Source organism: Montipora foliosa, chromosome 11, assembly GCF_036669935.1.
Source record: "Montipora foliosa isolate CH-2021 chromosome 11, ASM3666993v2, whole genome shotgun sequence".
Lineage (NCBI taxonomy): Eukaryota > Metazoa > Cnidaria > Anthozoa > Scleractinia > Acroporidae > Montipora > Montipora foliosa.
In genome coordinates, this window is record NC_090879.1 from 41,453,546 (window position 1) to 41,470,348 (window position 16,803).

Consider the following 16,803-nt stretch of genomic DNA (forward strand, 5'->3'; position numbering starts at 1 on the left):
GCTTGAGTTTGTGGTATAAATATCATCAACAGAATCTTCGCCCGCTTCAGCTCTCAGTCGACCTCATCGACCCGCTCGTGGCGTGGCGTTTACCCTCTGAAAGAATAAAAAATAATTTCATTCATTTTCAGGAATAAATTACGTAATAGTTTATTGTTCCCACACCTATCTGAATTCAGTCAGTTCTTGACCTCGCAATATATTAAAACAGATTTGTAAAAAGTCAAGAACCTACATTGCACCGTGTGTACGGTATACCAACTTTCGCATCATAAGTTGGCCCAAAATACTCTTTTCATTCATGCAAGAATTAAATTGAAGACCATTTTGTTATCGTTAGCTTACTGTGGTGTATTTATTTAACTCTAGAACAGGATATGATTAATGGTAAACTTACCCACTGGCCCATAGAGATGCGCAATCATTCCATTAAGTATGACAACTGACTGAAACTTAAGCGAATGGACTCTTTTGTGCCCATTATAGACGATTATGTGGTTTACCCCAGGTTTAGCTATAGGACGAACAGTACCATCAATGAATCTAAAACAATTCTGCAGAGCGGCTCCTTTTTCGTGAACAGCATCGGCATAAACTTCTAAAAGATTTGAACTCAAAAGACTATTATTCCACTCAGTAATTAACTGGGAATGATTGCTGTAAATAAAGTCCAGAACATGGTTCGAGATCATACAAATGACGGGCACCGGTCTTCCAAACAACGGGATCATATCTCCGTATCTTCCATGCCTCCAGTAATACTTCTCTGATTGGTCTTGAACACCCCAGGAATCTGTAAGGCTTCCGCTAAAGCGGGCAAATGTCTTTTCTCTACTCGAAAGTTTGCCTTGCATTCGGCGTCTCCCAACTTGTCAAGGTCAAATCGCTCATAGTCACTGTATTCAAATTCTGGGTTCTTCGAAGAGTATTCGTCATGCAAAAATAGAAATTCTTCGTCTGAAATGGTGTTTTCTTCGTAAGAAAGCAACAAAGCTTCCCGCAAATCTTTGAAAGACATTTTCAACTGAATTATTCTAGCTTATTCTGTCGGCGTTCGCGATGGTTTCACGTTGGTTTGCTTATGATTAGCATTTGGCGCGTGAACCGCGTCCTCGACCCAGTTCTGCGAGTCCAGCCATGCCATTCGTGAATCAAGAACGTTCTCTCATATGCAACGCGGGCTCATCGAATAATTGTTAATTATTATGAATTGTCTACCGTTGCGTGGTCTCTGTGTAAAAAAACCTTTACTTTTCAACGAGATCTCCTTTTGACAAAACACGGATCTGCAGGTAACAATCACTTTTATAACTTCATGACTATACTGGTATCCTATAGCTTTGCCATCCTTAGCTGTAGTTGACAAAACGAAGTACTTCCAGTGCATAAAATACATCGGTTCTGTGTAAACAAAATAAAGAAAGACTTCTCGTCAAGTGCTGACTCGAATTTGGCAACTTCTCGTTAATACAGAGAATTGTTCGTTAATTCAAAATCCACATTTTTGTGCATGAGGATAGTTTACCCAGTCAATGTCACACCTGGTAATTCATACTATCCGGTAGCAGCAGCCGCAAAACAAGATCATCATTTGAACCGAACGACGGAGATGCTTCCACTCGTGCTGCAGGTGCTTTCCAATAACTTTGTTCGAGCAACATGTTTCGGGTTAAGGAAAATTTACTAGAAATAGGCCTTGACAGAATTGATAGCCAGTCAAGCACTTGATTACGACTTACATTAAAAATCCGTTTCCAGTCAAGAAAATGATGTCTTCAGCATTTCACTAAATGGGGAAGTGTACGAACACTATATAAAACACACTTTGCTACGCCTGAAGAGCTGCAACAGCGGTGAAACGCGTAGCGCAAAAGCAGAGAAAAGGAAGACTTTCGTTTTTCATTGATTTTAATCAAAGAGGGTGGGTGGAGGAATCTGGACAACTGATTGCCTGCAAATCAGGATCGCCCCACTACACCCCAGTTGATCGGCTATGCACGGTCCCATCCCCTTAAGAAGTAATTAATAGTAGATTGAGGAGAGTAATCTGGACAACTGATTGCATGGGTGAAAATGTGGTTCGACCAGGAATTGAACCCGGGTCTCCAGGTCACTAGTCGGATGCCTTAAGCACTCGGCCACCAAACCAACCACGCTGGCAATGTGGCTGTATATTGGCCTTATTGTGGCTGGCTCCAGGGAGACAATTCAACACACATGGCCGAGTGGCCACCAAACCAACCACGAGTGGCCGAGTGGTTAAGGCATCCGACTAGTAATCTGGAGACCTGGGTTCAATTCCCGGCCGAACTACGTTTTCACTCATGCAATCAGTTGTCCAGATTCCTCTCCTCAATCTACTATTATATATTTAGAATGAAGAACTGGAAATCCAACGATGTAGTCACGAGTCAGTACGAAATACTGACTGATCCATTTTGAATGAAAAACACATATGCCGTGAGTGGGAATCGAACCCGCGTTCCCTGGGCTATATGTCAGGTGTGCTAACCACTGCACCATCACGACAACTCTGCTGGAAACAGAGCAATCAGAGAGGTGATTTGTTAGCCGCGGGGCTCCCCGGCGTGTTATCATTCAGGAACAGGACTACATCGGATCATCCGAAGAAGATTCACAGGCTGAATGTTAAACATTGTCGGGGAACCCCGTGGCTAACCAGTATCTTCACTGATTGCTCTGTTGCCAGCATACAGAATAAATATGGTAACCAAACGATGAGCTCCCAGTAGAAGAATCCAAGAAGGATACAGTGCTTCAATGTGAATTTTTAGATAAGTGTAAAACTATGAACATGAAGCAACCTTCTAACTGCTCCGGCTTTAATACGACGTTTCGGCCTTCGGCCTTCTTCAGATGTGGAACTTATTACTTATTTACAGATAAAAAGATAAAAAGAATTGAAAATCCTAATAGGCTTACAAACTTGCAAGAATTTATACTAAACGCAAAAAGTGTAAATGAAGTTGCATAATACAATACAAACCTAGACAATAAGAATAAATAGTAAGTTAAAGGTAACCAGCAAGAATGCGCATACGGCGAAATTACCACGATTCGTTGCAAAGAACTTAATTACATGGTACATAGGGATGCGCTAATTAAGTATTATAGCGGACGCGATTTTTGGATTTGAATTCGCGTCTTTTGTTACGACCGTGAGCATTACTGTAAGTGTGCATAGTCAGTGTGCGGTCCAGTAGGCTTCCCTGGTGAGTAACAATCTATCAATATGAGCTGCGTCCCCCTGGCTGGTAATTTTCTCAATAACAATAAAACTTATTTTCAGCATTCAAAGTACGCTTTCGCAATCACAAGTCGTCTATGCTTACAAACAAAAAAAAAAAAACGTGCGAGCTTGCAGTCCATTTTAATTGTACCTAGACAATAAGTCTACTAACTGCCAATGTTATTCACTTTATTTAGAGCTCAAAAGGGATATTAGGGAGCTTTAGCAATGACGACGGCAACGGCAACGAGAACGTCATCTCAAAACATAAATTCCCATTATTGTAATCACTTCGAGACTATTCCAAGCTTTTTAACATGACAATGGTTTGGCAGTCCCTCAAGAATGAAACCGATATGAGTCAAGCTTAATTTAGAGGAGAAAATGAAAATTTATCCTCACAAGTGCTGACGTCCTCCATAAACCTCAAATTTGGCTATTTCACGTTGTTGTTTTGCTGACGACGGCAACCAAATGGACAAAAATGAAAAACGCACGTGCAGAGCGTGCAAAGCTATTGTTTTTGCCTACTAAATATGCAAATTTGTGACGTTCTCGTTGCCGTCGCCGTTGCCGTTGCTAAAGCTCCCTATTGATATCATAAAGACGAATCAGCCATTGGATAAACTAAAGGAAGAAAATTCGGCTCTTAGAGCCGAGGTCTTGTCTCTAAAGAAGCAATGCGATATTGTTTGCGAAGAACGAGATTCTTTAAAATTGGCGCTTCAGATTGTGTGTAAGGATCTATATCATAAGAATGAAACCAAACCAGTTCCTAGGAGTGACCAAAAGCCGGCTCAGAAAGTACAGAAAGATTCGAAACCAACGACATCTTAGAATAAAACGAAGACGAAGCAAACAAAGAAAACAAACGGCCGCAATCAGGCCGACGCTTTGGTCAACCAGAACCAGGAATTAGCGAGCTTAAGATCTACGACGACGACGTCGACGAAAACGCCACAAAACAATGATATAAATAATCGTGCTGCACGTGCAGCACGGATTTTAGCAAGTATGTTTGCGGTCCTCTGCATAACGACGAGGTGAAATCACCAAATTTGAAGTTTTGACGATAACGTTAGTATGCAACAGAGAACTCTTCATTCTCTATTTTAACTTTGAAACCGCTCGTACCGATTTACTTTTAGGATACTTCGCCCACATTATACGACGTGAACGAGATGGAATAATCGCGAAAGACTTTTACTAGAGCAAAGTTCTATTTTGAGGTGACGTTTTCGTCGACGTCGCCGTCGTAGATCTTAAGGTCCCCATTATCTCAGCCAGCGACGACCGTCATCATTGGCGATTCAATGTTAAAGAATGTACATGGATGGAAGTAGGGAAGAAAGTTGGGCGGAGGGTTGTAGTTAAATCGTTTGCGGGTGCTACAACAAGCCATATATCACACTACTTGAAACCAACCCTCGGTAAAAAGCCGGACCAAATCGTCTTACATGTTGGAACGAACGACATTGGAAAACTGGCTCCACATGAAAACTGCTGATTCCATTGTCAATTTAGCAAGAGAAGTTGAGAACAATTCCCACGCTCAAGTAATGGTATCTGAGCTCATAACTAGATCTGATGAAACGTCTAGTGGAGATGTAGCTGAAGTGAACAAGAGACTTCTCAAGTTCTGCAAGCAACAGAATTGGATGCTTATCCACCACAACAACATTCATCAACTCTAGTCTCAACAAAGGAGGACTTCACCTAAGTGAAAGAGGTACTAGTAGAATGTTTAATAATTTTGTAGACAAGCTAGGTGGAGGTTTTCACTGATTTTCACAATTTAGATTGTGGCCTTGAAAACCTAGATATTTATGAATTCCTTCCTTCTAAACGGGGATTCAAATTAGCCGCTTTGAATATCAACAGTCTTACTGCTCACATCGACGAATTACTGATGTACTAGCTATTAACGAGACTAAACTCGACGGCAATGTTAGCGATAACGAACTAAAGATTTCTGGATATGAAATTACTCGTAGTGATCGCTTTTGCAACGGCGGGTCTGGAGGGGGTGTTTGTTTTTATGTTCGCTCAGAAATTAACCATTCAGTTCGTACTGATTTGAACCATTTAATAGAGAGTTTATCTATCGAAATTAGGAAGCCCAGATCTAAGCCCTTTGTTGTTACAACCTGGTACAGATCTCCCAATTCCTTAGTTGACATTTTTGGACCTTTTGAAGAACTTATTGGTAAACCAGACTCTGAAAATGTCGAATTTTATGTATTAGGACCTAATGTAATATGGCCGCTCCTAAATTAGACAACAATGCTATTGTTCTATCAAATCTTGCCGATGTGTACGGACTGCACCAGCTAATTTCCGAACATACTAGAATTACTGACAAATCCTCGACTCTGATTGATCTTATATTTACAACTACTCCAGATAGGGTTGTCTGTCCAGGGGTGTCACACATTGGCATTAGTGATCACAGCTTGGTTTTCGCTTTTCGCAAAGTTTCCATAGAGTCAACAAAAAATGGCCACGCGACCGTCAAATATAGGAAATTTAAGAATTTCGACTCAACCAGCTTTCGCCATGATATTTCTCAATAAAACTGGAGTAACATTGAAAGCTGTACTGATCCAAATTCAATGTGGGCGGCATGGAAACAATTATTCCTTGAATGCGTTAACAAGCACGCACCACTTCGTGAAAAGCATACTCGTGCAATAAAATCGCCTTGGATAACACCCCATTTGAAGAAAAACACTCTAATGATTCAAATGACTCGCTAGCGTTTAAACGCTGCCGTAATTCAGTCAATACCGAAATTAAGCAAGCCAAAGAATCGTACTATAAAAACGCACTTCATGCAAATGAAGGTGACTCACGCCAGACCTGGAGAATTATAAATGAGCTAACGTCCAGGAAAACAACTAATTGTTCCGTAAAGGAAATCAAAAACAATGGCAAAGCCATCCGCGATTCTCTAGAGCTGGCCGATTCTTTCAATTCTCATTTTTCTTCTATTGGACCTAAACTCGCTAGTGAGATCAATTCTGATAATGGTCCTTCACGTCTAAAGTATGTTACGAGAACCGATAGCCGTTTTGAATTGAGAGAAACTAATTATTCTTAAGTATTTTCGCTCCTATCTAAACTTTGTAAATCCAAGGCAACAGGCCTAGATTTAATTTCTGCAAGACTCCTTCGGGAAAGCGCTGATTTAATTGCTGGTTCCTTGTGTTCTATTTTTAAATTTTCAATTAAATCAGGCGTTTTCCCTCAGGAATGGAAGTGCGCCAAAGTTATCCCTCTTTTTAAACAGGGTGATCATTCCGACATGAATAATTATAGACCAATTTCCATTATCCCCGTTGTTGCTAAAGTCTTTGACCGTATCATTTACGATCAGATTTACGATTATTTAACTGTAAATGATATACTAACCAGTCATCAATCGGGTTTTCGTTCGCTCCATTCGACCGTCACTGCCCTATTAGAAGCCACTGATAATTGGGCCTACAACATTAACAGGGGTAGTGTGAACACGGTGGTCTTTCTTGACCCTAAAAAGGCGTTCGATACCGTTGACCACGTAATTCTGCTATCTAAACTCTTTGAATATGGCATTGACGGTATCGGATACGACTGGTTTAAATCTCATCTAGAAAATTGTAACCAAATGCTTTGTGAATGGTTCGCTCTCAGACAGTGAATTTCTTACTTGTGGTATTCCACAGGGAACTATATTAGGGCCATTGTTGTTTATTCTCTATATAAATGATCTCCCTAATTGCCTTTCCAACGCTTTTGCACGTATGTATGCCGACGATACTCACTTAACCGTTGCCTGCAACATTGAAACTATCAATGATGTTATGAATCGCGACCCAAGTAACGTCAATAAATGGCTCGTTGCAAATAAATTGACTCTAAATTAATCTAAAACCGAGTTCATGTTAGTTGGGTCGCGGCAAAGCTTGGGTACGTATAATACATCCCCTAATCTCACGATCGATGGTAACGCTATAAAGCAAGTAAATTGTGTAAAATCGTTGGGAGTGCATATAGACGATAATCTTAAATGGAATGTCCATATAGATATGATATCTAAGAAAACTTTGCATGCATCTGGCATTGGAGCCCTGAAGCGCTGTCGGCCTTTTGTTCCTCAGACTACGCTGCAGTCTATTTACAACACCTTGATTCAACCTTATGTTGATTACTGCAGTTAGGTCTGGGATCATTGTGGCGCTACTTTGGCAAATAAGCTCCAAATTTTGCAAAACCGTGCGGCTCGTATTCTAACCTTTTCTAGTTACGATTCTAGTTCTGGCCCCTTATTTGAATAGCTAGACTGGAAAGGGTAGATACGCAACGTCAAATTCAAGTGGCCGTTATGGTCTATAAGTCGCTACATGGCCTTGCTCCTAATTATCTTAGCTCTCTTTTTTCTCAAAGAAATATCTTATAATTTGAGGGACAATGAGAACAAACTGGTTATTCCTCTGCCCCGCACTAACTTCCTCAAAAACATGTTTAGGTACAATGGTGAGATCATCTGGAATAACCTTCCCTGGAACTGCGGCAAGCAGAAACTATCAATAGTTTTCGAAGGGGTTGTCATAATTTTTTTGCTTGACCCTTTATACACGGCACTCTTGTAAAGCAGGTTTATTAAGTTCTTCGGGGGTGGGGATAATAAAGACATATTTTAATATTTTAGCTTTATTTACGGTGAAATTTTATACTTTTAGATAGATATATTATAGCTTGTAGTGTTGTTATGCCTGATGAATTCACCGTGTCTAAATAAAGTTCTTACTTACTTACTTACTTACATACCAAACCGAGATTTCTGTTTTTCAGAGTTCCATGCTTCTCGCTAATAGTGTTCAGTTAAAACGTCTTGAACGTCTGCAACTCGATATCAGTTCCTTTCTATTATTCAGTGCTGCCATTTCTGGCTTGCATATTATTTAACAATTATTCGTCGAAAGGAGAGTTGAATAATTCCTTCATCTATCACCTTGACAAAAAGGCTTGCGGCCATTTTGAAAAAAACCGCTTAGGTGATTATCACCTAATAATCACCTCGAGTGCAACCAATCAGCACAGAGAAATTTCAACAATCACTTATATAATTGTACTAAAAAGTACTTCTCCCATAAGCACAAACTTGTGCATATGTGGGAGAAATGTTCATTTCTTCTCGTAAGCAATGACTCTCTTTTTCGCAAAAAAATCACAGTGCCTATCAGACTCCGACACTCTTGCCTTCAGTTGATGGGATTGCCAGCTATTTAGAACTAGATGCTTCTGTGAAGCATACACTGGCTTGCCTGTGGTACGTGCTACAGAAAATCAGAAAGCACTGAATTGTGTGGTATTGAAATACAGCATTCCAGTCTCTGAAGAATAACAAATAAAAGAGAAGCGAGAAACATTGGCTTCTGGGCTGACATGTTGATAATTTTCAAGTTCCCTCACAACTTCTTTTCACCACAAGTGTGCCCTATGAGCATCCGAAAACTTTGTAATACTAAACCTCACTGAAGTCAAGCCCTGTTTCGCGGGGTTAGTGTTGCGATGGGAGACCATAACAATAAACCCCTCATAAAAAACAGAAACATCTGACCGAAAATACTATTAACGCTAACAAATGCGAACTCAGCAAGGTACAGATTCTGTTAGCTTGCTTTATGCAAAACAAATATTGATGAAAAAGCAAATAAATATTGATACACAGTTTTCAGAAAGAGCAGAAGGAAGTTTCCCGGACGGTCGATCGAGAATAAAATATTTACGACATGAAAACAACCCCGGGGGGAGGCCCCCCGGGAAAACAACATTAATTTTGAACCGTCAATATAGAATATAAAAAGTTACGATCAGCGACAAACATTTTGGGAGATTTTTGCTACGTTCAAGTAAATTGCAAAATCGAAAGTGACATGGCCGGAATTCAGCGGGCGCCGTGATTAAGTTACCGCGGCATGTTTACTCGCCAAACAGTGAAGCATCTGTGTCAAATGATGGCAGGATACCGGGTTTTTGTCAGTTTCTTTTTCTGTCAAGTGTTATAAAGTTTGACAATGAAATGAGCGAAGTCAAAACAAAGATGACAATCGCCCAACTCTTGTTTATGCAAAGTCAAAATTTACTCTCCAAGACGCGTACGACGTTATTTATCACCAGGTAATTCCATAATTTTGGAAATAGCAGCTACTTTATTATTCATCTGCGTCACAAGTTTTCACTGATTTTGGGCCTCATTTTGTTGAAACTCAAGCACGCTTCCAACAGGCCTGTGAACCCTTCCTGCTTACAGAGCAATACTAAAAAACTTCTCCCATATCACATTTGAACCTTAAGCTCGAAAATTCAATACACAACATATTATAATTCACAAAGGCAGAAAATGCCACAGAATCCTTTTCCAGCGAAAATTTTATTGAAACAAACAACATATTTGCTCTTAGAGGCGAAAACGTCTTCCTATTTCATTGCGTGCGTGAAGACAAGAAACTCAATTGTGTCAAATTACCATGTACTTCAGGTAAATACTGCTCACTTTGATTTCGTCTCGACGGGCGATAGATTGTTGTCGAAGTCCAGTACTCGTCGCTTTTGAGATTCCTGCCTAGTTTATCCAACTGACTTTCCATTATTGAGCTCCATAAGGGTATATTTTGTTTAAGGATCCACTAAATGCCATTCGCGTTGCATGACTTTCGACGCCATTGCACGCTAAGTTAATGATTCTACTGTGTCCACCTGAGAAATCTACGCAGTTCCACTACCCTCTCGATCCTAAGAAAATACGCGCAGAAGGCTCTATACACAAAGACACCACTTACCAGGGGAGTGACAGGCAAGACTTTTACCGACACGGAAAAAAAAAAAAAAAAAAAAAAAAGAAAAAAAAGAAAACAAACAAACTAAACGCAGACCTCAACTGGGTTTGCCCATAGGCAACCCAGTAACAATTCATATTTAATGCTCTTCCAGCAGAGTCTTTAAAGCGGAATTTTGGTCGACCGGCAGGGCGACAGTCAACAGAAAGTTCACCAAACAAAAGATGTTTGGGCGCTCTGATCTGGCGTCATCCATCCGACACACATGTCCTAGCCAACAACGACGGGTTCTTATTAACATGGTTTCGATCTCCTAAACACATGTTCGCCTTAGGACTGCCTGACTGCTTACAAAATGATCCAGAGGATGCCCAAAGTGAGAGAGAGGAACAATACAATACAAAGTCGTAAAAAAGGTTGCTGTTATTCATCGTGGTGAAGGACAATAATAATAAAGTATTCTCGTTTGTCTCACAATGTGGTCACTTGTGACGTAGATCGCGAAGTTTGGACTGCATACTGCTAGTCTTCATCAGGCGATGAGGTCGACTGGTTACGCGTAACCTTTTAAGCAGGATGCTCCGCTGTGATTGGTGCATTTCGGTCCTCGCTAGTTCGGTATGTCACGGTTCCTTCGGCGGTCCGCTGTCGTACGGTTCTGCTGTTGTTGTGTTTCTTGATCTTGGGCATCCATGCTTTCGAAATTTCTATTCCACTATTTGTACGGTTCTGCTGTTGTTGTGTTTCTTGATCGTGGGCATCCACGCTTCCACTATCCCTGTTGATGTTTTTAGGGTGAAGTCTTATGTGAATCGCCTCCTTGACCCTGCGTGTGTACCAATGAGGATCACGATCAATGAACTTTACTTTGTTCCAAAGTGGGTTGTGTCCGGTGTTGTTAGCGCGTTCTGAAACGGATGTCTCGCTCATGCTCTTTGATTATATCTTGCATAGGTCTTCCAGTCTCGCCGATGTATACTTCACCGCATTCACAGGGAATCCTGTAAACCACGCCATCTTGTTTAGTCGGCTCGACAGCGTCTTTCGGTCGTACTAGATGTGATCTTAATGTACTCTCCGACTTGAAAACAGCGCGTATGCCTTGTTGCTGTAGGCAGCGGCGAAGTTGTTCGGATAGGCCTTTGAAATATAGTAAAACCGCAGTAGACTTGTACTCGATCGTGGGTTCAGCACTGCTACTCGATTTCCTGGTCTTGGTGATTTTCTGCAAGAAAGAAAAAGGGTAACCATTAGAGACAAGAGCAGAGGACAGGTGCTTCTTCCTACTATCCTAGACAACGAAATCACGGTGTCTTTCGACGTACAGTAGCTGTTTACCAACGTTCCTATCGACGCCGCTGTACAAACCGCGTTACAGAAACTAGAGGGTGGTTAGCTTTGGCTGCATTGCTCTACGAGCTGAACTATCACGCTCTCTGGGAGCTGAATATCATTTTGAACTTGAGTTTTGTGGTGACTCTAAACGAGAATTTTAACGAAGCTGAGAGAGCAACTGAAGTGGAAGCAAAAAAGACCTGAAAAAAAAAAAAAAAAAAAATTCCATGCATATTGTAACGAAATCGTTCTTGACCATCTCCCAGATGGCTCGGCAACTGAGATTACTGGTAGGGAATACGTGAATTGGATAGAATTTGTTTCCAATATTAATGAAAAAGTACCCAGAGACCACGCGACCACCAGGAGAATGCTAGTAAAGGGAGACAACGAATTGTAATAAAAACAACTCAGGCAACCAAACCATGCGTCAATCTCATTAAATAAAAAAATCGAACAGTCACACACAAAACCAGCGCTACTGATGTTCACTAAATAAATGTATACTATTTGCAGTAGTTGTTGCTTTCACCTCTATGTATAATTTGAGAAATTAATAAAGTTAGTTCACAAAAAATATTGTCATAATTATGACGATTATGATGACGAATTTTTGAGAGTCTCAAGGATACATAGTGGATCACAAGTGCTCTACCAATCGGAGAGATTACAAGTCATCTTTGGTAGATCAAATCAAGTATAATGTTGGTTTTGGATAAGAAGGGGACAAGGGAGTACCCGAAGAAGAAACCTCTTCAAGCAAAGTGGAGAGTCAACAAACTCAAATCACATATGACGCCGACCCCGGGATCTACTCCCGGGCTACACTGGTAGAACGCCGATACTTCTCTCAACTCTACGCCAACCATGCTTTCCAAATCTTTGAAACTTATGGTGGATAGCACAGATCTCGGTCTTCATTATTTACGGCACAACAAACAAAAATATAATAAGTTACGATATCCTTCTCAATAAATCCTAACCCCAGTTCTAACCTAATGCACAAATGATTCTCATCAGTCACCATTGTTTCGACCAAGCCAACCGCGTTTTGCGTTTGTTTTGCGGGGTAAACTAATAATTTCGAGTGAAGGAAATGTATAGACTACAAACTCACCGAATTGTTTCTTTTACAGAGCAAAAGCATTTCCTGCAGTCTCAAAACAGTACAGTTACTCCGAAAACACTCACTTGAATTACTCTGCCACACGATGTTGGCTTTCTGCTGGTTGCGGTTTTATAAAATGACAATTTAGTGCAGTCCTATTAAATACGGTTAATATTCCATTCGCTATCATCTCCTGATTTTTCACTTAGAAAATCCTTTTCAGCAAAATCATACAAATTGCAAAGAACTTCCATTAGATTTTGGGGTTAAAGAGAACCAACACTTGCATCGATTTTCTTCTTAAACAGTGGAAGCTCCATGCAAAAACCCACAAGCGGAGATGTCAAATTCTTTCAAACAGCAACATCAGCGAGACTGGTGGTGTCACAATCTTTCAAGCAGCTAAAACAAACCTGCAATGTTTAACAATGTTGCTTTTTGTACGTGTGGCGTAAATTTAATTGACAATTTTCAAGGTACCGGGCCAGCCATGTGGCACTTCAGTTTCCCCTATACCAAAACAATATGATCGAGAAATGACTGTACTTGACAATCAATTACAAAGACCTCCATTGAATGTCTTTCTGCTTCTCAAAGGGTTCAAACCAAACAGCCATTTTTTCCCCAATCAACCAAGTTGATTCAGCGTAGTAACGCAACTGCACTTAAGCTTCTCCCACATCATAACAACAAGTGACCAGTTTTCTCACCATTTTTATAAAATGTGACGTTTAGAATAAATTCGGGTACCACATTGACCCCCAAAATAATTTAACCACCTTAAAAAAAAAAAAAAAAAAAGGAGACACGAGCGCAATCTTTGAGTGAGTATTAAGTATGTCTTCTTTTACGAGAGTTTTACTAATCCTTACTGTCCCAATGCTTAGTGAGATTATTACAAACGAGCGTTTGTTGAAGCATACTACACCAGTCAAACGCCAGTTGTAACCTGTCCTCCTTTGTCCTCTTCATTGTTTTGCCTTATTTTTAAATCCCTCAGTTTCAAAAATTAAAGACTCGCTCGTCCGATGAGACTTTCAAGTGAACAGGGCTTGATCTAACAGACTAAGACTAACAGCCATTGGACGGCAAGAAATTAAAATATAGCGCAAGTTTGACAGACGTCTCCAGGTAATAAACAGCGAACGTTGAGAAGAATTCACGATTCCACGCTGATATCTGGTCCACTCTTTTGAAGTGACTATAAGCTCTTCATAATTGGGCTCAGGCGTAGGACATGGAGTTCCCGGTATTGTGGTCTGTCCTCTGTGGTGTATCATGGTTGGGAGGGTAAATGCTCGAAGATATTAGCTACACCAAGCTACTCTAAAATCCGAGGTAAATAAAGATATATATGATGATATCGCTGCAATGGTTTTGGCAGAACTGATAAATGAACACAAATGTACACCTTGAGGACTGTTTACATAGTGCATGAAAGATCTTGAAGATTTAAATTAAGAGGCGATCAGAGAGAGTGGATCATCGTTGCGGATTTTTGGTATTCAGTTACACTGAGGCAAAAAGTTTTACTTGGCCCTGGTGCTAAGATCTTCCCAGCGATAGGATTCTTCTAGCGGAGAGCTGATCCTCCTGCGTAAACAAATTTCCTTCGAGAGATCGTAGCACTAAGTGCATAACGAATATGGTAGGCTCTTCTGCCAAGTAAGATGTAAAGCCAAACGACATTTCTGCATGTGAACAAAGCGAAAAATTGTTGCGCTCTCTCGGATCTCTCCAGTGTTAAGATCTACCCCCCTTCCATGCAATCAGCCCCTTCAGTGAAATGAAATAACTAGACTCACACCTGTACCGAGCGAGGTCTCCTAAAGACTAAAGACACAGTCATGTGTTCCTACCGACTGAACAAAGCTGCATGCATAATCACTATATTGACTTGCTTCTCTCCTTCAACAACTAAAAATTATTGTATTTCAGTCATGTGCGTGTTTGCTTCTACCCGAAAAACGTAAATGACAAGCAAAAATGCAATGAGCCATGATGGTAGAATATTGGCATTGAAAGTCGGTTCAAAAGGCGTCCAGTTGAAGTTCAGAAAAGCCAAATACGTATTTATTGAAAAAACCGAGAAAGCACGACTGCAGACAGGCATGGTTTACCTTTCGATTGTGCCAAGCCAATTTTAGTGAGTAATTTTGGTTATTCTATTTGAAACCAGTAGTTTAAAAAGAAGTAAATTATGACACCATTACTAACCAACTAGTCGACTGATTCATTGTTAATTGAAACGTAAGCCCCAGTCAGACTTTGCAAAGTTCAGACGATAGGGCAACACCTTGGCGGCTTCCCGTTTATGTTCTTCGATGAACACGAGATAACGATGAAATCTCTTTACGCCAGGAACAAAAGGCAAACATGATTGCTCATGCGGTCAACAATAGTAGAGTTTGATATTCAGTAGTCACAAGAACCACGCTGGTCTTGTCACTACCTTCTCTTTGGGCCGAGTTAGAGAGGTCTCCCTCGAGAAAAGATTCTGAAATTATTAAGCCCCGTAAGAAAGAGAAAAACATGCTGCAACAAACATACCCCATAAAACGACGAGAACTCCCTGCAATCTGTCCCAATAGTAAGTAACCATCGATTCTAAACTCGAAGGCTACAGTAACTCATCTTACCCAGTTCGAAAATTCCAACTTTTACAGGTCTTTATTTTTTATGAATCCTTTCGTATTCCTCAGATCAAACGAATCCTCTGGCAAACTAGAGTGATTTAGTTAACATCTTTGACATTTTCTTCCATGCCTGCAAGATTTACTCATGAAAACGGATGAATGTTAAATTTTGGTGGTTTAGTTTTCTTTGTCCTCCGATGACGAATGATACCTAGACGTTTACCTGATTGTCATCTGTTTAAATTCTTTATTCTGCTTTTTCAGGTAACCGGCCTTTCAGCAAAGTCAGCTGCCATGTTATCAGCGCGGCTAATTTCGAAGCCCGGCTCTGCTAATGAGAAGTTATTCCCTGGCAATATACTATACCCTTTTTTTGGCCGAGACAAAATTATTCGCGAAATCACCTACGTATCATACATAGTACCTGATGAAGCCACCTTAAGATAATCATTACTTGAATATAACTCGGTCAGTTTTGAAAGCAAAGGCCTTCCGTATCAATCGGCAAAAACTCCGTTACTCACTGTCATTGACTGCAGAAAGCCAAATAACGCTTCTGTCGGTTTTAAAGTTACGATAGGCATTCATATCAAGGTAACACTTAGACCCGAACAAGGCCAGCGAGTATTTTAAATCAAAGGGTTCACATTTCAGTGCGAAACGGAAATATAGAAAGGTAAAGCTTGGACCTTGATACACTAATCGCGCATTTATTTTAGTTAAATTTTCAAGTAGTTGATGTAGTCTACGCGGAGAATACCCCCTTGTTATCTTCATCACTCTTATTTGAAAGTTGAAACACTTTAGTTTCAATACGGCTTTGTTTTGCACTATCATCCTTAATTAGGGTCTTCCCAAGCAGTAAAAATTTTTAAATACAACAGCAATCGGTTTTTGTAGGCAAAGCCGAACAACAAATGCTTGAACATCATCGGAGGTGCCTCTCAAAGAAACAATCCTCTCTGGCCAATCGCCTACCAAAAGCTTAGTTAAGCGACGAAAACAGATGGAAGGACAACTACACCTTGACTTCTTGATTACTGCGAAAACACCTACCCACATCACTGGACGAGCTATGAAGTTATGTCTAGTATAACTACGGCACCAGCAGCTAGGATTTATCAGCAAAAGGTGTCTTGGTCCAAACGATCCAATCTACGCCAATATTTATGCCATATACAGTGACATTCGTTTACGGTTCTTCCAAATAAGTAATAACTAAAAAAGTATTATTTTTTATAGAACAAACTGACGCTGGGGCTACCCAAAAACAAGGACTAATTGGTAAAGCTCATTGTGCTCACAGACAAATGAGTCGACAACCGGCACCAGCCATCACATGATAATAACGTGCCGAAGATCAAAGGGCCTTGTGAAAGACTACGCCGCTTTTTTCCCAAAGGAAGACAATAAATAATTGTCCGTAACTGAAAATATTTCATGAGGAAAGAGGCGTTTATTGAGGCACGTCCTCGTTAGGCAAACCGCACCTCCCGGGGTGGTTACTTAGGTCAATTTTCGCTGGGTATGAATCTTTTCATTTTTAAATCCCCGGCCACTAGCCAGAATTTTCTTACCCCCAAAATCCCGACAATTTGAGACTCCATTCTAGTAACTCTGTCGGCAACTCTGTTGAAAATGCAACCCAATTAT

At 40.5% G+C, this 16,803-nt stretch overlaps 1 long non-coding RNA gene across 1 annotated transcript; it reads right to left on the reverse strand.

The window, feature by feature from the left end:
- Positions 1-9,646: 9,646 nt before the first annotated feature.
- LOC137975630 (uncharacterized) lies at positions 9,647-16,494 on the reverse strand. Its single transcript, XR_011117607.1, has 2 exons — positions 16,207-16,494; positions 9,647-11,296 (listed from the first exon to the last, which is right to left on the reverse strand). It is a non-coding gene; the product is annotated as an uncharacterized lncRNA (long non-coding RNA).
- Between the last annotated feature and the right edge of the window lie 309 nt (positions 16,495-16,803).